This window comes from Paroedura picta, chromosome 3 (genome assembly GCF_049243985.1).
Source record: "Paroedura picta isolate Pp20150507F chromosome 3, Ppicta_v3.0, whole genome shotgun sequence".
Taxonomy (NCBI): domain Eukaryota; kingdom Metazoa; phylum Chordata; class Lepidosauria; order Squamata; family Gekkonidae; genus Paroedura; species Paroedura picta.
The window spans coordinates 60,569,744-60,592,422 of NC_135371.1; positions in this window are offsets into that span (position 1 = coordinate 60,569,744).

A 22,679-nucleotide genomic window follows, 5' to 3' on the forward strand; every position below is an offset into this window, starting at 1 on the left:
GCCCTCCATGGACCCGCTGAGTGCCGTGAGAAACTGCAGGCAGCGGTGCACAATGCGATACAGGCACTCGCCACCCATTCTTTATGCTGCCACCCCTCTCCTTGCTTGCCTCCTACACCTATAGCCCTCACTACCAGAATGCGGTGGTGGCCCACGCAGCGCCCACCGAGGAATCCTCCGCGCCCACTGTGCGATGCTGGTGGCCAGTCACTGCTGACTACTAAGGCTGTCAAGGGAATTAGCGGCACAGAGAACTGCCACAGCAGCATGCATAACCCACATGTAATGAGCAGCCAACCGCAGTGCGGCACCAGTGCCGCCTGCACAGATACTGCCAAGCCCCCAAAACAGTGCCGGTCTAGTTGCTGAGTTTGGGGAAGAGATTTCCCATGGCAGAGGGGCCAAGCATGAGTCATATGAAAGACAAAGAGGTTTGCCTAGGATCCCCTGGGCAAACAGGTTTTAGTCGACTACTGGATCAGCAATACAATGGTGTGAGGGGGTTAGGAGCAGAGCAATATTTGAGCCAGGGGATACCTGCATCAGGCAGAGGCTGCCATTCTGAACCTGTGGCTAAGAGCAAGCTCTTTAAGATGGAGTCTGACCTGGCTTGGCAAACCTTAACAGTGTCCTGGCTTTGGATTAAGCCTAGACTATTGAAGGGGTGCCACTGGTTGTAGAAGACAGTATGCCAATCTGTGAGGCAAGGGTCCTGCCACACTTAACAGCTAGCTTGTTGTGCAAGATACGTTGTATTGAGCATGCCTCTCCAAGGCTCACATATTTCACTGGCTCCAGTATTGTATTGGGGAACAACCTGAAATGTGGGAGCAGATTTTGAAGGCCTTAAATAGTTTGGGACTAAAATGCCCAAAGAACAGTCCTCTCCTATAAGAGTTCCAAAGGCCATGGAGATCATCTTTGTAGGCTCTTCTTTGGGTTTCCTGCTTCCTCTTCCCTTGTCCTTTGTGTTTTTAAATTACTGCTATAGCTTTGCTGTTATGCTATGATCTCATCTACCAATATCTATGTTAGCTATACTATGGACATAATTATTGATAAAGTTTATTTAGATACAATGGTATCTAAATACCCCCCACCCCCACCCAGACACATGTTTTATTTATTCATTCCTTTATACAGTGGAACTGAAATATGCTAAGTTCTAGCTGCCTTCATGACACAATGCTTTCTGTCCCACAAATGGATGTGAGGTGTGTTCTTATCCTTCCCTTGAAGCCCCAGAGGCAAACTTTGGCAATTACTTCATTTCTGTTTTCTAATGTGTTTTGTTATGGTCTAAGAAATTATTCTAGCAAGAAGGTGTGTTGGAGTTTTACTGTATCTGAACACTAGCTATAGGCATGGATATTGTAAAACTGTGTTTATCATACGCTTCTTATTTTTATTTTGTGCAATTTCACACAAGTCCTGCAGTGCTGTGGCAACTAGCACAAGCATGGCTCTTGTGTTCACCAAATGAGGTGGACACATATAAAGAATGTGAAATGAACAAAGGAAGCAACCAAAGGACAGAAATAATCATTTGGTTGCTCTCCTCTAATTGTCAGGAATATTGATCCATTTGCTCTTACCACAGGTAGCAGCTGCTACATGAGGAACTGAAATGATAGCTTAAACCGCTTGACTGAGAGTTTGTGCAGGTTATGCTAATAAATCACAGAACAGCAGGCTCACATACATATCTTATGGATTAAGCATGGGATGAGAAAGCATACTGTGGCGTACATTCCACACTTCCCTGAAGGGCTTGATAGGTGGTACTTCTACATTTGGTTTCCTTTTGGAGATAGCACACCAGAGACTTATAGTGTCTCTGTAATATACGTTTTATTTACAAATGTGCAAGAAGACCATAGGTGGAGAGAAATAAAGGATGTTTTGCAAGGCAATAGATCTTAACCCACATCAGATACTGAATGAGACAGACTGCATCTTTCAGCCAATGCACAGCTTTGACTCTGTACGTTTTCTCTGTCTCTTCTCAATTCCCGGCTACTATTTTTACATGCATGTTCACCCTTATTACTCCTTTCCCAACTGAGAGACAGTTATCACCATAGCCAGACTGTGATGAAACTTTAAACAATGATAGCTGGTGACCATCTCCTGAAGCTTAGCTTCCATTGGAGAAATGCCCACATACATTCTTTTATCAAAGGTCTTTGCTCCCCATCAGGTGTCATGTTGAAAGCTCCAAATCCAAACACAGTAAATGGACAGCACTATCACAAAGGTGCTTTGAATCCACTGATATTTCTGTGGGTGGAAATCCTAATAGAAATGCATTTCTTGTCAACTGGGATCCCTGCTTCAAATATTATTAAACACCTGTCACTTATACCTTTTATGCATCTTTCCAGGAGCAAAAAGCAGAGGGTTTATACAAGTAGAAGTTAAACAGTTCTCCTACGTATAACTACCAGAGCATGATCTTTTGGTTTTCTTTTTTCTAAGACATTTTATTCTTTTTACTTCAGTCATAATTCGATAGATACATCATTCTATATGTAAAAAGCTTCCTATTCATACCCATACATCAAAGCACGAGCCACCTAAGCATCACTACTTATCCAACCGTGTATTATTTCACAACACACTACTATGTAATTTTGTCCTATAAACCTTAGAAGCATGTTTCACAGCTCATATTGTGCTCTGCAGTGTTTAGGCCAGATGGAGTCCATTAAAGTCATTATATGTGAAAAGGGTAGTAATGCCCAGTTTTTGTCGCGCTCATTCATATTGATTAAACATTACATTCTGCAACTTGTCCTCCCACTGAAGTCACTGGAATTATTTGTGGAAGAAGGTATTTTTCAGCACCAGTAGATCTGGCACAACTGACATATTTTATGTTCCAGACTTGGTATCATTCTCTTATTATACATACTGGGCTGAACATTTGCTTTGTGGAGTCACTTTCGGGTTGAACTGGGTAATTAGCAACCCAGGCTCTTGACTTGCCTAACCATTTATCTCCTTGTCATCAAGTGATATTTACCCCATACTCTTAGTTACCAGCAATCGAGTCTTGTAGAACTCTTAGTGCCTTGGATGGAATTTGTCTGATGTCAGGGATGAAGATGACCTGACCATTACCCCCACAATAGCTGATAACTTAGTCCTTGGACTGCACACAAGGCTGTCCTTGAAAATAGTCCAGAATCTGCAGCTGGTCCGAAGTGCAGCAGCCCATGAAACATATTATACTTGTATTAAAATAACTTCACTGGTTACAAAATGAGCTTTCAGGAACAACTCAAGGTGGTTATTCTTACATTAATTTGAAGGCTTAAATGGCCTAGAACCAGGGGCCCGAGGGAGCGTCTCCTTTGTGAATCCCTTAAGTGTTTAGAATAACTTATGAGATCCTACTCCAAGTGCCCCCATGGGCTGATCTCAGTGGTGACAACAGACTTTCCCATTAGCATCCATCCTTTCAATGTCTCTCCCTAAGAAAGCTCATAAAGCTTACAGTCTTCTAGATGTGTGTTGCATATCATGTTGTAATAGCCTGGCCAAATGTTAATATCAGGTTGCAGCAACCGACTCAGGTTTTTCAAACAACCAAAGCTAAGAGAGGTGACCAGCGGCAAGGTCATTTCTAGCCCAAAGGTCAGTGTTTCCAGAGGTCAGGCAAGCATGGTAGTCTGACCCAAGAAGTCAAGGTTTTCTGACAGGGAGGTTTCAATATATAGCTTACATTGTACCCATTGTACCCACACTCCATAACTCTTTTAAGAGGCATTATAGTTAGCCAAGAGCCTTTTGTGGTGCAGAGTGGTAAGGCAGTGACATGCTGCCTGAAGCTGTCTGCCCATGAGGTTGGGAGTTCGATCCCAGCAGCCGGCTCAAGGTTGACTCAGCCTTCCATCCTTCTGAGGTTGGTAAAATGAGTACCCAGCTTGCTGGGGGGTAAACAGTAATGACTGTGGAAGGCACTGGCAAACCACCCTGTATTGAGTCTGCCATGAAAACGCTAGAGGGCGTCACCCCAAGGGTCAGATATGACCCGGTGCTTGCACTGGGGATACCTTTATCTTTTTTATAGTTATCCAGCTGCTGAGATTCAATCATGCAATAACTTATCATCACTGTCAGCAGGTGTCTGATACCTAGCAATAAGGTGAGTGTTCCTTCTTTTAGCCTTCAGCTCTGCTCTAAGCCTCTGCCTTCACCTCTCTAATGGTGCAGGTGATCCTAGAGGGCTGGCAATTGGCTTCCATCTGATGGATCAGATTTGGGGGTGAAGGTGACAATGTACAAACTCTTGGTTGTACTTTTTGGCATGTTTGCACCTCCTTCTCTTGTTTGTCAATTTCTGCTGACTCCTGTCTGGCTATGCTAGTCCCTTCCTTGTCTGAGGAGCCTCAACCTCACTGAGTTTTGGCTGACCAATGATTCATGACAATTCAAACCCCCTTTAGATTACCCTAGTGTGTTGGTGGAGCTTATTTTGCTTCTGATTCTCTTATTTCATTATTGGGTTCTTTCAGGTGGTTAGAATGGTGTTTTGTTCAATGGCTTTAGATGCTGAAAATGGGTACAATGCTGTATTTGTGGGACAGATTTTTGTGAGCTGATTAAAGGGGTTCTGTAGTTGTTTATGATCTGCCTTTGATCTGAGGGTAGGGACAAGAGCACTTGGAAATCCCAAGAGCAGGGTGGAATAAAATATATTTCAGCTCCCCTTGAGCAGTGAGTTTCTGGTGCTTGCTTTCACACTCTGCCAAGAGCTTGAAAACCCTGCTCCAGTCCTCCCTTTGGAAAGTGACTGGGAAAAGGACACCCAAGGAAGGAATGCTAACCTTTTCCTTCCATTTCTAAAACAGCAATGTCAGGAGGTAACCAGGGCATGTATAGAGAGCTCTAAAGAACACAGCAACTCTTATTTCAAGTAGAAAAGAGACTTATTTGGGTATATGATAGGATAAAGTGGGAAGAGTTGAAATAGGTGCTAATTATTTAGGCTCAACAAGACACCCAAACATTTAAATGGTTCCATGTGGTGGAAAGTGCCAATTATGCAGGGGAAGAAAGGCCTGCCTCAGAGCCTGGCCAGCAGCTGTGGAAATCCCCAATTATGCACAATACCAGCAGCAGCCGAGCGCAGGGCCGACGCAGCCTGCCAAATAACCCGCGTTATGGAAACGCAGAAGAAAGCAAAGGCTGCCTGCCAGTCTGTGTGCAATCAGACACAATGCCGGGGAAGGGAGTGTGCATAATCAGGGAGCCCTATTGCCGGCAGGGCAGTGCAACCCCGGAGGCAGGCGCCGGAATGTCACTTCTGGCCCGCACCGGCACCAGCATTCCACGCACTCGCAGCCAGGCCATGGAACACGGGGAATGGGGACAGAACGGTGGCATTGGCAGCTGAGATGCATAGGGTGCATTCCCAGTCCAGGGGGGCTGTCCCATAGGGGAGGGGGACCCGATGGGATGAGCGGGCCATGGCAGCACGACGGGACCGCACGGCCGGGCCACAGTCCTGGGAACGCACATCCATCCAGCACTGCCATACCCACCCTCTCCATGGAGCAGAATCCAGGTAGGCACTCCTGCTGCCACCCACATGTGCACCAGGAGGTTGTGGTGGGCAGGGGAGGTCACAAGGGTCCAGGTGGCGGTGGCACGGAACATCACAAAAAAGTCCTCCCAGAGCCGGTTGAACTTGCAGCAGCATTTCTGGGGCACGTGGAGGTACTTAGAGGCCCCCCAGAAGATGTCCCAGCAGTTAAGAAGGGCACTGGTCAAGAGCTGCCGGGACTGCACCATGGCAAGGCATTGGAGCAGGAGTAGAAGAAGAAGATGAAGAAGAGTTGGTTCTTATATTCTGCTTTTCTCTACCTGAAGGGGGCTCAAAGCAGCTTACATTTGCCTTCCCTTTCCTCTCCCCACAACAGACACCCTGTGAGGTGGGTGAGGCAGAGAGAGCGGTCAGAACAGTTTTATCAGTGCTGTGGCAAGCCCAAGGTCACCCAGCTGGCTACATGTGGGGGAGTGCAGAATCAAACCCTGTCAGATTAGAAGTCTGCACTCCTAACCACTACAACAAACTGGCTCTGCCCGGAGCTCCACTGCCTGGCACTGCCACTACGACCCGTTGCGCTGCTCTCTCCAGTACCACAGTATGGTGCCAAATGAACAGGCAGGTCTGATCCCTGCCCCTTCTAACCACGCCCCCCCCCCCCCCCAGCAGCCGGCTCACAGCCTCGCAATGGTGATGGGACCGGCCCCTGATGCACGCCGCACATACAGCGTCCGATGGCCACAGGGGCGGCAGCGCGTGACTCCCACAAAAGGCCATGCCTCCCCCATAAGTGTAGGGGGTGCTCGCTGGACGCCATAGGCAATGGAGACGGCAGCAAGTGGTGGACTCGATGAGACAGTGACAGAAACCGGCATGACAGCACTGCGGACACAGCTAGGGACACCTGCATCGGAGGGGCCACTGGCCCAGGTGGGCAACAACCCGACGCCCAGCTCCTTGGGCACGTCTGGCATGTCCAGCCATGGGGGACGGGGGATGGGGGTCAACCTGGTGGGATGAGTTCGTTGCCCTACTGGACGTCTGTGGGGATCCGGATGTCTAGGAGGCCCTGAGCGCATCCCACCACAACCGCAACGTGTCTGAGGGCGTTGCCCAGGACCTGCGAGCGTGCGGCTACCAGCATTCCACCACAGAGTCCCAGACAAAGACGAAGGCCCTCTGGCAGGAGTACTTTCGCATCCTCGTGTACAACGAGTGCACAGGTGTGGAGCCGGCCAATTGCCCACACTTCCGCTGGTTTGCTACTATCCTGGGGATCCTGAGGACCATGGGCAGGGGTCGGCCTGCTTCAGATGGCGATGGATGGGGGAGGGGCCAGCAGGTGAGTGGTGCCAATGCTGGGCAGGTAGGGGCCACGGTGGTGTTGGCGCGGCTGGAGCCGACCCCGGGGGCCTTGGAGCCGCCAGGAAGCATCGCCCGCTCCAACGTTGCCTGACCCCCCCAGGTTACACAGATGGCGGAGGCCCAGCCAAGGGCCCAGGACTCGAACTTGGGGCCCTCACAGTGGAGGAGCGCCTATGCCAGGGGCAGACCCGCCACTGGTGCATTGCAGACTTACAGCTATAGGGGAATGCCTTCTGAAGCAGGGATGGGAGGACATGGAGGAGTGACAGCCCTTCGAGGCCGCCATGCTGCTGTGGGACCAGGAGACCATGCATACAATTTAGTTTTATCAGGCTTTTTATGATAATTTATTTCCCACCCCACCCCCATGCTAATCCCTGCTACTCTGGGGTCAATAATATACACTTATTGCTTTGGTAATCCTGGTAGATGACATCTGGCTACAATGGAATAATGATTGTTTTAGGTCTGCCAGCTGTATTCAATACATTAGATAATTCCATAGTTCTGAATTACTTAGGACAGGGGTAGTCAACCTGTGGTCCTCCAGATGTTCATGGACTACAAGTCCCATGAGCCCCTACCAGCAAATGCTGGCAGGGGCTCATGGGAATTGTAGTCCATGGACATCTGGAGGACCACAGGTTGACTACCCCTGGCTTAGGACATAGTTGTGGGATATCTGTCACTGCCCTTTTAGCTTCAGTCTTTTTATCAGAAAGATAGCAGAGAGGTTCCTTTAATGGCTGATTCAGTATACTGACACTTTTTTTGTGGTATCCCCTGAGGATTTTTGCCCCCCCCTCGTTTTATTATTTTTTATAAGACAACTGAATGAAGTAATCTGGAGTTTTGAAGCTAGGTAACACCTATAAAGAGAATACCTAGCAATGTACCTTTTTTGCCTAAACTCTAGAGGCTGCTATCTTTTGACTCAGATCAAGGTCTGCAGACCATTGTGAAATGAATGAGAGAGAACAAGGCAAAATTGAATCCAGATAACATAGGGTGATGCTTGTTGGTAAGGCAGATGTTCTTCAGCATTTGGACATATTGAACATGGATGGATGCAAATTGGTCCTGTCAGATCAAATAAAGAGTTTAGGATGCTCCTGGACCCCTCTTTGCTTTTTGAAACACAAGTTCCACTGGTTGCTATGATTACTTTTTATCAATGGTAGCTAGTTCAAAAACTTTCCTTCTTCCTGGATGCTGCTGAACTAGCCATTTTGATACATGCTTTGATCTCCAAACTGGACATTTTTTATATGGCACTGAGACTAAAGGCAGTCCTAAACTTCAGTTTGCACAGAATATAACATGGACAGTGTTTGCATATCACACCAATTTTACAAAAGATACACTTCTGGACCCAATTCAAGATGCTTCTTTTAATCTTTAAAACTCTTCATGACCTGGAACCCACACACATGGACTACCACTCTCTGTACTAAAAAGCTGCCCACCAACTTTGATCACCATGTTGCTGTATTTTAAAGATGTCTTCTTTTTCAAAGGTACATCTTACTGCTGTTGCTATCTTCTGTCTTCTCCCTGACAGCACCAGTCTGCAGAATTGTCTTTGGATGACATGCACACTTTTCTGGAGAGGTTCCATAACATTTTACAAGGTCTGATGATTTAATGAGCTTGTGGTTAAATTTCTAAGCTTCTGAGTCTGTCTGAGGTCTCATGGCAATGAACTGAATCCAGTGGCCCATCAGCAGGAAGCACTGTTGGTCTCACATTTTTCCCAGTCCCTTCTCCCAGCAATCCATTCTGAAATAACAGTTATATGGGAGAGTGAGATACAATGAGCCAAAGGGAGAAACAAAACTGGGGTTTCTTCCCTTTTCCCTCTTCACTGTAGCTCACTGATCCACATGACTGCTATTCCACCTGTGCCCGGGTAAGGAGAACCAGGCTTCTCAGAGTCAAAAATAGCTGCAGGTTGATAGGAAGATCCATGATACTGATCACAGCTGGTTTGCAAACATTGTTGCCTTCTGGTTTAAATTCAGCTTGGAAGATTGGATGTTTTTTTATAAATGGTTTCTTGTATGGACTGGTTTAACTCTTTTGTAAGACTTTGTATTAATGGACTATCCCTTTAAAATTCTATACAAGCTTTTTGCTTTGCTGCATTGTTCATATATGACTTGCTTTTTATTTAATCTTGTAAATTAGTATTGTAGTTTGAATGGCATGAGAAATTGCCACTGCATGTTCCTAGAGAAGGAGAGAATTAGAGCATTTGCCAATTCTATCTCATTTTGTCCACTTGTGAGGTTTGTAATCTGTGTAAACTCACTGGGACCTGTTTGTTGAGTACTGTGTTGTGCAAATTGTGTTGCACTTTGGTACTCTCCAGTTAGGAGGTTCATTCAGTAAACTGTTTATTGAGCCTGCACAAATTCATTTGTTCACCTCCTGGATCTAACCAATAGTTGTTGTTTGTATTTGGCCATAATGTTGTTTTGGTTAAGGTGAGAAGTCTTTATTAAGGTACTACCCAAAGAAGTCATGGCTTACAATACCCTCTTCAGGTATTAAGGTACTAGATTTAAAGCCCATTTCACATTTAAATGAAATGGGCGCTAGATGGCTTCTGCCCCCCCAACTCCCAAAGGCTTCTGCGTGGTCAGGGAGGTGGGGCGCGCCATCTGTGGGCCCACAGAAGCCTTTATCCTCCTCCCCCCTCCGGACTGGGGAAGGCTTCCGCAGGGCCTGGGTTGGAAAAAGTGAAGGTGGCCTACCTCGTGTGTCCCCACACGGCTCCTGAGCGGGCGTGAGCTGCGGGGATGGTGGATGGCGGCATTGGTGAATCGTGCGGAAATGTGCTGGGCCGCAGCAGTGGCAGGCGAGACGTGCTGCTGTCGGCGGCGTTGGCGTTGGCGGGCGAGGCGCAGCGCTGGGGGGGCGGCGCAGGCGTGGCGCTGACAGCAGAGCTTTTATCCCAGACAGAGCCCGCCCTAACTCCTCCCAACTTGCCCTTACTCCTTTATTTAATCCGCTCTGCAGGAGTGGATTAAAGATTATGTGTATGGTAATAGGTTGTGGTTTAGAGAACTGTAGGATTTGCTTTCAGTTGAGCCTCTTGTGGCGCAGGGTGGTAAGGCAGCCAACATGCTGTCTAAAGCTCTGACCATGAGGCTGGGAGTTCAATCCCAGCAGCCGGCTCAAGGTTGACTCAGCATTCCATCCTTCCGAGGTCGGTAAAATGATTACCCAGCTTGCTGAGGGGTAAAATGGTAATGACTGGGGAAGGGAATGGCAACCCCCCCTGTATTGATTCTGCCAACTAAACGCTATAGAGGGTGTCACCTCAAGGGTCAGACATGACTCGGTGCTTGCACAGGGGATATCTTTACCTTTATGTAGTTAACTAGGGGCAAAGCCTGTTGTATCCAAGAATACAACGGGCGCTAGAGCTTGGCAGTGGGAAGAGGAAGGGGAGGAGTTGTCCAGCCTGTAAGGGCATGGGGTTGAATGTGTGTATTGTGTGGAAGGTTGTGGTGGCATAGTGGCAACTGAGGGCATGGGTGTGGGGATATGGGTGTCAAGAATCTGTGGTGTGGAATGTTCGTTGAATGTGGGAGAGGACTGACCTTTGGGAATTGTGGCATAATGGTTACAGATGAGCTTTCCAGAGCCATGTCTTCAGATATGTGAAGGGAAAATCAGACTGGAGACTCTTCTTAGGGGAAGATTACATGGCAACCAATTCCTCCCAGTTCTGCGTCATTTCCCTTCTCATGTGAATTAGGCCACAGACACCGAAATGCCCCTCTGCCCTAATACACATGGGGTAGCCACAGTACACAGGTGTCCACCCTGTTCCTTCTGTCTCCCATGTTTTCACTGTTGGTAAAATGTTATGTGCCCACATGCTTCTTTCATGGTTGCTCCTTAGAAGAACGGATTTTTGTACCCTATTGCTTACTACCCAAAGGAGTCTCAAAGTGGTTTACAAACACCTTTTCCATTTGTCTCTCCACAATAGTCAACCTGTGAGGTATGTGGGGTTGTGAGAGATCTGAGAGAACTGGGAATGGGCCGCAGTGACCCAGCAGGCCTCAGGTGTCTCAAAGCATTTTCCAATCATCTTCCCTTTCTTTCCCCATAGCAGACTCCCCATGAGGGAGGTGGGGTAGTGAGCCTCACAGTGAAGCTGGCAACCCTAAGAGGAAGACTCTCTGTGCACAGCAGTCTTGACCTTAGTAAGGTTTTTTTAATTTACTGTTTTTTTTTATTTGCCAGGCCAAGGTTATTTGCCAGGCCAATAAGTCATTTCAGTTACTATATGTCTCCAGACATTTACTTGTTCTCTATTTACAGTTTCAGGCTGTAAATATTTATTTAGATCTTCCTGCACTTTCCAGACTCACAGGACTGATGCTGGTCTGCCTGTCTGCGCCCCAGAATACAAACAGTTGCTCTTAAGGGCTGGCCATAACCCATAGGCCAGGAGGGACACTCCTGCACCACTCCCTCCCAACTGCAGGCAAAAATGGCTGGACTCTGAGGCATTGTACGATTTTGAAGTCCCACCTCCAAACCTCCAGGAATATTTCCAAACCAGGGGTAGCCAACCTACAGGTGTGGCCTGGAGAGGTCCTGGAATTACAGCTCACCAGCAGAGTATAAAGATCAGCTCCCCAGGCAGAAAGGGCTACTTTGGAGAGGGTTGTGGTAGAGAAGAAACATTTAAGGCTTCCCACACAGGTTGTTGTTGAATTGAAAGACTTGAGGCCTACTGCACAGGGTTGTTGTGCAGATGAAACAGGAGACAAAAGAGCCAGTTTCCTCTGCAGAATAACGCTGTGCAGTGGCCTCAAATCTGCAGAGAGTTGCAAAGAATAAAGACACCTGGCTTGGCTGTGTCTAACCCCCGGCCAGAGCAGTATTTTAAGTGAGAAGGGGCTTTTCTGTGGCCTCCCTGTCAGACAACTGTTTGGCAGAAGGGGAAAGCCCCCCCCCCCCTCAGACTCCCCTGCATTACTCTTGGAACAAAAACGCCTCCCTCCCCTCAGTCAGGGCCTCTCAGAGGCTCCTTCGCAGCAGGCCTGAAGGGAGGGGGAAGGAGCGCACTCATCAGCCTCCTGCCAGCTCTGTCAGGGTTCTGAGGCAATTTACATTTGGACTTGACAGTTAGGACAGCCTTGAGGCAAAAAGGGCTGGCACAGCCTCTGTTCTCATCCCCCTTGGCAGCCCTACTGACCTCCTCTCCCTGTGGTGGTCAGGAGCAGACTGGCAGGCAGACTGGGCTGGGTGAATGGAATTTTGTTCTGTCCTGGTGAGGGGCCAATACGAAGGCGCTTCGCGCGCCTCCCTATTGGCTCCTTGGCCCTGGATGGACACTCGGAGGGCCCAATCAGGAGCCGCTTTGTAAGTTGCTGTGGGTCACCATTAGGGGGAAAGGCTGAATAAAAATATCTAAATAAATATTTAAATAAGCGTTTTATTATGTTTGTATTTTTGCATTTTTATTGTAAGATATCCCCAAAGATGACAAAGGTGGAATTTTTTTAAGTCTCTGATAAATGATTGTGTTGTTTCCAGAGTTTTAGATTACTGCATATACAGGGGGAAATCATTGCCTCCATACTGATGAAGTAGCTTTATCTGCTGCTAGAAGAAGAAGTTGGATTTTGTACCCCACTTTTTACTACCTGAAGGATTCCTCAAGCAGCTTGTAATTGCCTTCCCTTCCTCTCCCCTCAACAAGCACCCTGTGAAGTAGGTGGGGCTGAGAGAACTCTGACAGAACTGTGACTGGCTTAAGGTCACCTAGCTGGCTGCATGTGGATGAGGAATGGGGAATCAAACCTTGCTCTCCAGATTAGAGGCCATTGCTCTTAACCACTACACTGTGCTAGCTCCAGGTCTTTGCACTATCGAAGTCATTCCTGGTCTGGAAATTGAACTGAGCCTGATATCTTCTAAGAGTTTTTGCCTGCCTCTGCTTCTCTTTGTATTTCTCTACCCCCTCCCACCCCTCCCCAGAAAGTATAATGGAGGAGGGCAATTTCACCTCTGGAACTTTAGGATTAAAAAGCAAAAAATGACAGTAAACCACCAATGGCTCATTTACTGTTGACGGCAAGTCAATCAAATCCCGCTTTCCTACTGTTTCCAGGCTTTCCCATCTGTGTGAATTCATGACCCGGTTTTTGATATGTTCCACGCTGTTACATTTTCCCCCTCAGAGTTTAATTGCTTCTGTTTCACATTTGGGTGCTGAAAACTTGACAGAAGCTGCACAATTCCCTCCAGCTACAGCTCCTATTTATATTGCTGTAAACTATGTTTGCAGTGATATGATTAGTAATAAAAGGGGAGAAAATTAAACAGGAATTAGCTACTCTTTATATAGATTCTGGTTGTCTCCCAAGTTCCCCTTCTAATATTGTGGAAGACAAAAAATGTTGGAAAACCCCCATTATACTTTCCATTCATTCCTTTGCAAGGACAGAATGTAGTTGGCTTGTAGAGGACATACTGGATACTGACCCAATAGTCCACCTGCTATTGGCCAAAACATTTTGCTAAGCCTTTACTCAGGTCTAATGCCAGGCTCTTAGGATGGAAAATCTCCCCGTTGTGAGAAGAGTTGCAACAACTGAAGGACAGGCTGTGTGCCCCAATGTGAAAATTTCATCTACTCCATAAAATGTTCCTGCCTGTAGCCATAAAATGAGTCCACCTTGCCTTGTAAAATCTTTCCCTTCACAGCAGCTGTTCTCAAGGACACCTTTAGAACCTTTTTGCAGAGATGTCCAGAGTTCCTGTCAGTGTAGCGGATGTCATTAAGCTGTGGTGCAGAACAGAATCTGCCTTCTATGGCTGATTTGTCTTAGATGGAGGCATGTTACATGTGCAAAAAGGATGTCCTACGTGGAACAAAACCGCATATCAGACACCAAAAACTTACTGCCCAGAAATCCATGCATACATTTCTCGCCATAGAATAGTCAGTTTTGACAAAATCTATCTCGTATTGGGGAGGGGGGGGGAATGTATCTCTGTCGTGTTTCTTTCCCTTTTTACCTCCAACAGACAACTAGAATTTTCAGACCTGGCACTGTGGACCATCTACAGGTGCACAATGTCCCATCTACTGGTTGTGGATTGTCTGCAAAGGTATGAATATCTAATAAAACTAGACAGGGCTAAACAGTATTAAAACTGGAAATCCCATACACACAATGGGGATAGTGGGCAAATCTTGCCTTCAACAGATATATTATTTAACATGCAATGCAGGGGAAATTAGTGTATTCATTTATTTTGCAATATGTATATCTTGTTTTTCTTGTCTCATAAGGGCCAACCAGGGTGCTTACAGATTAAACATACATCATAAAATCACATTGTAAAGTCATTAAAAATAACATAAAAACAATTGGAACCAGAACTAAAATACACACAAAAACAAAACCAAGAACTAAAACATTAGGCAGGAAGAAGGGAACACTGCAGGGAAATCAAACAATTAAAAAAAATCTTCACCTACTGGCAGAAGATGGCCACAGAACAGTCTGGTCAGTCTTGAGAATGAGTTCCAGAGCTTTGGTGCCACTGCCAGAAATGCTCTTTCTTGGGTTGCTACCTGCCTAATCTCAGAAGTCAGGGTACCCAAATCAGGGTTTCTGAATGTGACCAAAGTGGTAAGGTAGGTTCATGCTCTGTGATGCTAAACTTCTGTGATTCAGTTGTTCCATTTTTCTTTGAGAAAGCCAAAATCAGACATAGATTTATATGCCTACATATCGTCCAGTGACACAGTTAACACATTGAAAATAGCTATAATCATCACCGTGAGATATCCCAAGCCAGCCCAATCCCATCTGATCTTGAAAGCTAAGTAGGGTCGGCCCTGGCTAGCACTTGGAAGGGCAACCTCCAAGAAATACCAGGGTCATGATGCAGAGGCAGGCAATGGCAAACCTCCTCTGAATGTCCCTTACCCGGCAGCCAGACATTCTTAGGATCACATGCCATATGATACATGATAATACCATAAGAAGTAATTTCATTTTGAGAAGGGGGGCAGGAAACCCTGTGAAATTGTCAAGAGTTGAAAACAAAACGGTGGATTCAAATAATCCTTTATATCATCAGTCTCCATACATAAGAACCTTTTAGGGGTTTTTTTTTAGATTAAGGAGCAATCCTGATCAGTTCTACTCAGTAGTAAATCCCAATGTATTTAAGGAGGCTTACTCCCAGAAAAGCATTCAGTTGTATATAATTATTATTAAGGTTTCCAAGTCTCCTAAAGAAATAGACATTTTTTTTTTACCAGAACCAACATTTGTGTTGATATTTTCTCCTACATAATCAGAATTCCAGATTCTCTCTCATAGTGCTCAATTACAGATGGGTCACTGCACATCCATTAGTACTATCCTAACTGAACAAATGTGGAGTCCAGTGGCATCTTGAAGACCAACCAAGTTTATTTAAGGTATGAGCTTTTGTATTCATGCACACTTCTTCAGATAAAATCTTGGACATCAGATCAGTGGACACATGAAAGCTCATATCCTGAATGAAACTTGGTTGGCCTTAAAGGTGCCCCTGGACTCTAAATTTGTTCTGCTGCCTCAGACCAACATGGCTACCCACTTGAATCTACTATCCTAACTGTAAGAGACCAGAACTAAATGTTTCTGATGCAGTTTTAGAATGGTGCAGAGCAGAACTTCCCTTTACCATACAGATGCTATGCTTTTATGTTCCTAACCAATAGGGCTCTGATTTCTATTCTATATAAACTGAGGTAGGAGACCTGGACAGCCCAAGATAGTCTAATCTCAGAAAGTAATCAGGATCAGCCCTGGTTAATATTTGGATGGGAGACCACCAAGAAACACCAGGGTCACTCCATGGAAGCAGGTAATGGCAAATTACCTCTGAATGTCTCTTTCCTTGAAAACCCTGCAGGGTTGCTGTAAGCTGGCTGTGACTGAATGGAAACAAAGAAGAAAACATCAAAGGAATGAGAATTGTAAGGGGCAAACAGTTCTTTTTGGAAGAGGGTCGGCACTAGGCCAGATGGGAGAGACCTGTAATTATCCAGGATATTTTGATTTTGTTAGAAAAAGAGAACTATTTTGAAGGCTCATATAGTTGCTTTGAAGAGCAAAGAAGTGGGCAGGGGACAGGAGTACTTATTCCTTTCCTCCACTGCCTCTTCCACAATTTAAATAACTGCTCTGAAACAGCAATTAGGTCAGTAGGAGGGGAACGACCAATATAAGTGGTAGCCTAGAGACTTTTATTTTTGATTAACTACATTTATAGCCCATCTTTCCATCCCCAAAGTGTAATGCAATAAATTTTAAAAGAAATAAAAACCACTGAATATAGTACAGTTTAGCAGCAAAATGTAGAACTGTATAAGAATCCTCTATCATATTTGGAAACTTTGGAAACAACTAGCAACATCAAATTGTTTCTCAAAATCAGCCACTCCCAAATTTAGCAAGGCAATTTTTAGAGCCACAAATTGTAAAGGAGCTGTCTTCAGCAACTGGCAAAAACTCAGGGGGGGATAATACCTTGCAAATTTCCCTGGTGAGGGCATTTTAAAGCTTTAATGATTCTCCCATGTGACAACCAACTATAATTCAGACAATGGAGAGCACATGGAGAAGGACCTTTCAGGATGATCTGGATGCCCAAAAGGGTCCATATGGTTGAAGATGACGCCCCTTGAGAGACTATGGTCACCGACTGTTAGGGCTTTAGAGCTCTCAACCACGATATTGGATTGGTCCTGGAAATTAACCGGGAACCAATAGAGCTGTAACAGATTTGGAGAATCCAGCTGCTGTATATTCGGCCAATTTTCAAATACTTTTTGAGGACCTCATTTAGGCCCATTATGCATGGGCCGTACTGCCCGCGGCAGCAGCGCTTCGGGGAAAATCCTTGATAACGCTCACTGTCGCCACCAGTGCATGCGCCTCCCCGCCCAGGGCTATGGAAGGCCCACGTTAAGCAAACGTGGGATCTTCCGTAGTTTCCTGGGTAAGTCAGGGCTGCAGCGGTGCATAATCGCCTGCCCAGCTCTGACCCTACGGTGTCCTTTAAGGGGGCCACGGAGCTGGCAGGGGCAACCCCCTGGCCCCACCAGTGTGTGTGGAGGGGGCCTGGCCCCTCCCCACCTCCCCCACCCCAACTGCTTCACTTACCTCGGCCGGCAGCAATCTGGCCCTCCTGGCCCCAGCGTAGCACGTGCGCGTGCTACGCCAGAGCAACCCAGCATGTCCTGCTCCCGCGTGTACATGGGAAATAGCGGGGCATCTTGCCCTGCCGCAATGGCACAGCACCAGCGCGGGGAAGCTGCCGCCGTGCATAAAGGGTCTTAGAGGGGTTTGCTCTCTACACCATTAAGGCAGTAATAAGGAAATGTACTTTCAGTCATTGAATAATTATGGAATTAATTACTTACATTTTGTACTCTGCCTGTATTTCTTTTTGTAAATGGAGAATAGCCCAAGTCAGTCAATTGCACTGAGACAGGAGCAGAATGAAAAAAAAATCAGCGGGTTTCTATACCCCGCTTTTCCCTACCCAAAGGAGTCACAAAGTGGTTTACAATTGCCTTCCCTTCCTCATCCCACAACAGACACTGTGAGGTAGGTAAGACTGAGGGAGCTCTAAGGGGTCACTGACTGACTCAAGGTCCCCCAGCTGGCTGCATATGGAGGAGGAGTGGAGAATCAAGCTGTTATCCATATTGGAGTCTGCTGCTCTTCACCACCCCACCACACTCTCAATAAGAAATTAGGACAGAATGAGAAGTTAACACAAAAGCAAATGCAAAAAAGGAGAAATTTGATAAGGTCCTACACCAGTCAAGAAGACACTGTATAGTTTATGGGTTAGGCAGTACTTTTGGATATACTTCAAATACATCTTAAATACAGCACCTTACAGTCAAACTAGGAGATTCAGAGCTGTGTCTGGCTTTAAGGAAGATTTATTTGAAAGGGAATAGGTGACAGTATCCTGACTATAACAGCTGAAGATTAAAGGAACTGTGTCACTAGTTCCTGAAGAGCCTGGGGCATTGATGACTTCATAGAACACTGGGACTACATACAAAAAGTTGTGATTTGTATATTCCTGCAGGATATACCTCCCGTCAAAGACTTTATTTCACATCAGTTGCAAGAAAGCTTGGGGGAGGGGGAGTGTCTCTTAGATCAGCTGGAACTAGAGCACTTTGTTCAAATCTCTCTAATTTCAGATGGTGAAAGTGATAGCATAGTAAAAACAGCAGATGGAAACACAACCAGCTGAAAACTGTTCTCATACTGAAATTATTACGGCTTCATATTGGAAAAATAAATAGTAGACAGGATAAAATTTCTATTGTATTCATTTCTTACATTCATTTCTTACATTTTCATTACAGCTACATTCCATTTTAGAAATGCTGTTCCCATTCTCCCTTGCCATGAAAACAGGGTTCTTACTATTGTCTTGTACTAGGTGACTGAGAGCCAGGCAAGTACAGAATAAAGATTCAGCACAGTTTTCTGTGGGGGCATATAAATAAGGATATGGGGAGGTTTCTCTTTTTTTGTATATTGTCAGAACACAGCTTTAGCCTTGCCCATTTTCTCTGGCTAATTTTCTATTTTGGCTTGTTCCTTTTACAGCATTTTAATGTCATTTTATGCCACTAAGACAAACTAGGCATCATTTTTGGACCATATTTCTGTTGAATTTTGTGAAGATGGCTGGGGGAAAGATACCTGTGGTTATTCTAGAATGCAGAGAAATCATAAAGGAGATTTGAACTTAGAGTTGTTATGAAATTCAGTATCATCTCTAGCAGTTCTAAAGCAACTGAAATGAAAGTAACTCTGCTTAGGACTGTGCTGTAGTTATTCAATGCCAATCAACACAAGTTTTGTTTTGTTTTCATTTTTTGAAATTACTTCACTTCCACTCATTTCTTTATTGCATTGTTTGTTTTTGTGAGACATCGGTTTCAATGGGAACAACTCTCTTCCTTTCCTCCAGTTGGGATGAAATTCTCAAAGGTGGCTCATTTGGGTGCCCCAAGGAAAACAAGCAGTAACAGACATACAGAAAACAGAAAAAAAAGGCAGACAGCCGTGCAGACTGAGCACAGGGACCTATTTGTAGCTCAAATAACAGATGAAATAGAAATACAGGCACATTGTTGAAAAAAGTGACGGTGAGTGCTCTGCAGAAAGTAAATATTGGAATAATAATTATTAATTTGGGGGCCACAATTTTCTTTGACCCTTTGGGCAACTCTGGAATTCTGAGAGGAGGTGATGCATGCTACTCCAAAGGTCTGTTGCAGGAGGCAAAAAAAACCAACCCAAAAGGCTGTCACAGGGAGCCAAAGTAAAAAAAAATGGCTATTATAGGAGGCACAGGCAAATATAATACATCCCGGTTCACTTTGCAAAAAGAATTGTGAGTGCAGAATTGGAAAGTCCTGGTGGGAGGAGGAAAGAAAGGAAAGGGGAAATAAGGAATGGTTGAATATGAATGGAGCCACAAGCCCGAGTGCTTATGAGTCTTTTTGATCTCCACTGGTTCAGTGCTGTTGCAGCCAGGGGAACCCTTCCATCTGAATGAGAGTAACCAATAAACCACTCTGCCTCACAAAGGCTCCACCTATTTTCTGAAAAGCTTGGTGGACACTAAGGGAAGTACTCGCAGGGGTCATGACACTCATAGGCTCCATGTTGAGGAATGTGGGCTTAATGGAAATTTCATAATATATATACAGTCCAATGAGAGTCATACAGAGCAACAAACAAATTGATTATTTGTTTGTTTGTTTGTTATTTTGATTTATATCCCGCCACTTCCCGCAGGCTCATGGCGGGTAACAGCAGTCTCAAAAATCCCATTAATACTCCCCATTAAAAACTAAAAACTCATAACATGGTGGACACACCACCTACTCCCCCTCCCTCTCTCTCCCACCCTACAAACAAGGTGTTGAGGAAAGGGGCGAGGATAATGTCCACTGTGGGCCATTAATTGTATGCACTTATTAGTGATGCACAATAATTTACTGTGCATAATCATAGTAACATATCCTACAGGGACCGTAACACAGTGCAAAATTAGCAGACAGACTTATAGTAGAACTAACACTAATGGGATATAGGAATAGTGGAAAACCTCACAGACACTTCCACACTTTTGCAAAAATAGCAAATTAATCACACTCCCTCTCTCAATCACATAGTAGACATGCTGTTTAAAAAGCAAGAGAAAGAACCATTGATTGCAGTGCATCTTTTGTATATGGGAGCCCTAGTTACTAGATAGCCCAATTGCTGATCACTTCTGTGACCAATCAGGGAGGGGGGGGTCTGGAAGAGGCATATACATAGTTCCCCTGTTTTCAGCTGGATTCAAATTGTCATTTAGCAATGAAACTCAGGAATTACCTTTGATTGCTCATTCTTTGTCAGCTTAATTTACCTTGTTGTAAGGATAACATTGGGAGGGCATGCAAACACTGCCCTTAATTCCTTGTAACATGTTATGGCAGTCAGGTAAGTAGGCAGGTAGGTGATAGGTTCATTTGGGGGATATTTTGCCTGCTATGGGGGAAGGTAGCCAGGAATGTTACACTTCATGGCCAGAAGTATAGGCCTGCAGAAACAATACATTAGATACAATCCAATAAAGTGTTGTATTTCATCATTTTAACTAAATTTCATGGGTAACTACTTTAAATAACAATGTATACTGCTATGGTGAATAATTTCCCCCCTCTATATACTGAAACTGAACATGGAGTTTAGCTGTCATTTCAATTACTAATGCTTGACAAAAAAATCCATTATCAGGTTGCTTCTGAGATCTTTTCAGTTGTTGACCCTAACTTGGATGAAGGAATGGATAGACAAATACATGCATAAAATGAATTAAGAGGGATTACCAACAAGTTTAGAGAACAGGCTAAAGGTTTTAAAAGGTCTCAAAAATCCTAGAAAAATTATTTTCTTAGCAAAATAAAATTAGGAGAAATGTTCAGCTTTGAGAATAGAATAAAAAACTAGAAAGTGGGTGATGTGCAATAGCACTTAACACAAATTGTATTATCATGTCATACAGTTCCCCATCCTACAAGTGATACAACATAATATGAAGTGCCGGCAGAGAAATCTGTAACAATGATATTGTGCCACTTGCATAGTAAAAGTTACTAAACCTTAAAAAGATCAGGAGGGAGCTCAAGTGGAGACAGTGTTTTTCATGCTGACTCTGAATGCCTGAAACGATGTGCTTCCAGCCTCATTGTCTCGCACCATCCTGAAGACATGTTGGCTTTGCCTACTGGATTTATGGTTGCTTTTACCTTCCACTTTTAGGAAACGTCTGCTAATAGTCATTCACTAGAGAGCAGTGCATTTCTCAGGCAGGGGGCTGAGCTGTCCATGGTACTGAAATGGGAGCTTTCGTTTGAAAAAGTGTGAGAAATCTTTGCAGGTAAGGTTGTAAAGCACCTGCCAGTTCAGCACATATCCTGATTACTAGCCAACCATTTCCTGCAGTTGGTTTGGTTTCTCATAAGCAGTTTGAGTCTGTTTTCTGGGTTGCTTTCTGCACATGCACAGTACGCCTTAACCCCTCTCCTTCAGGCCACATAGTTTTGCTCCACCAGTCCTATAAAAAGAAAGACTGCATAATTTTTAACAGTTTTACTATTGTGTTGAAATGTTGTGTTGAAGGAGATTTTTTTCAGATACCTTGGATTGTCAAAAAGAAAAATAAGTAGATTCTAGAACACATTAAGACTGAACTCTCCCTAGAGGCTATAAATGATCAAGCTGAGGTTATTGTCCTTTGGTCACATTATGAGAAGACTAGACTCACTGGAAAAGACAATAACGCTAGGAAAAATTGAAGGAAACAGGAAAGGGGGAAGACCCAACATGAGATGGAACGATGTTATAGGGAAGCCATAGCCCTCAATTTGTTACATCGGAGTGAGGCTGTTAATGATAGTGTGTTCATAGAGTCACACACACACGGCTTCTTGATCTCGAACACATTTGTCTTTTTGGTGACTCATGATACTATCACTGTTGTACTGTATTATATTTTTTCTGATGTGGAACAAATTCAATGTATTGCTTACGTTCTCTGTGAACCACCCTGAACCTTAGGGGAGAGTGGTATACAAATGGAACAAACAAACAAATAAATATGTAAAATTCTCCATTATAGAGAGAGCCAGAGAGACTCCTATGGGAATAATAAGACACTGAATTTAAAGCAATGTTGTAGTAGTGTGTGCAGCCTACCTGAGATAATGCAATATATAGGGTCTCCTTCCATGTTACCTTGCCTGTCATAATAAGGAATTTGGCCTGTTGAATCACAGAGGCTTGAATTTGGAACTTTGGTGTGGAATGGGAGAAGCAACAGGGGACAAATTCAAGCAGAAATAAAGCTAGTAAAGAAAGGGTTAAACACCTCATCCTTCTCAGCATTACATTCCTAATTTCTCCTTCCTGAAGCTGCATTCACATTTCAAAATAGGCTATGAAAGGTCCTTTTTTGTTTTTTTAAATTTCTATTGTGGAAATATGACATGCATTTTCATACGACATGTAAACCAAAATTAAGTATTAATTTGCTTCAGGTTTCTAAATAAGCCATGGTTGTCAGCAAGGTTGATTATTTGAAGAATTTAATGTTATCTTATTAAAATGTGTGGGTCCAATCATATTAT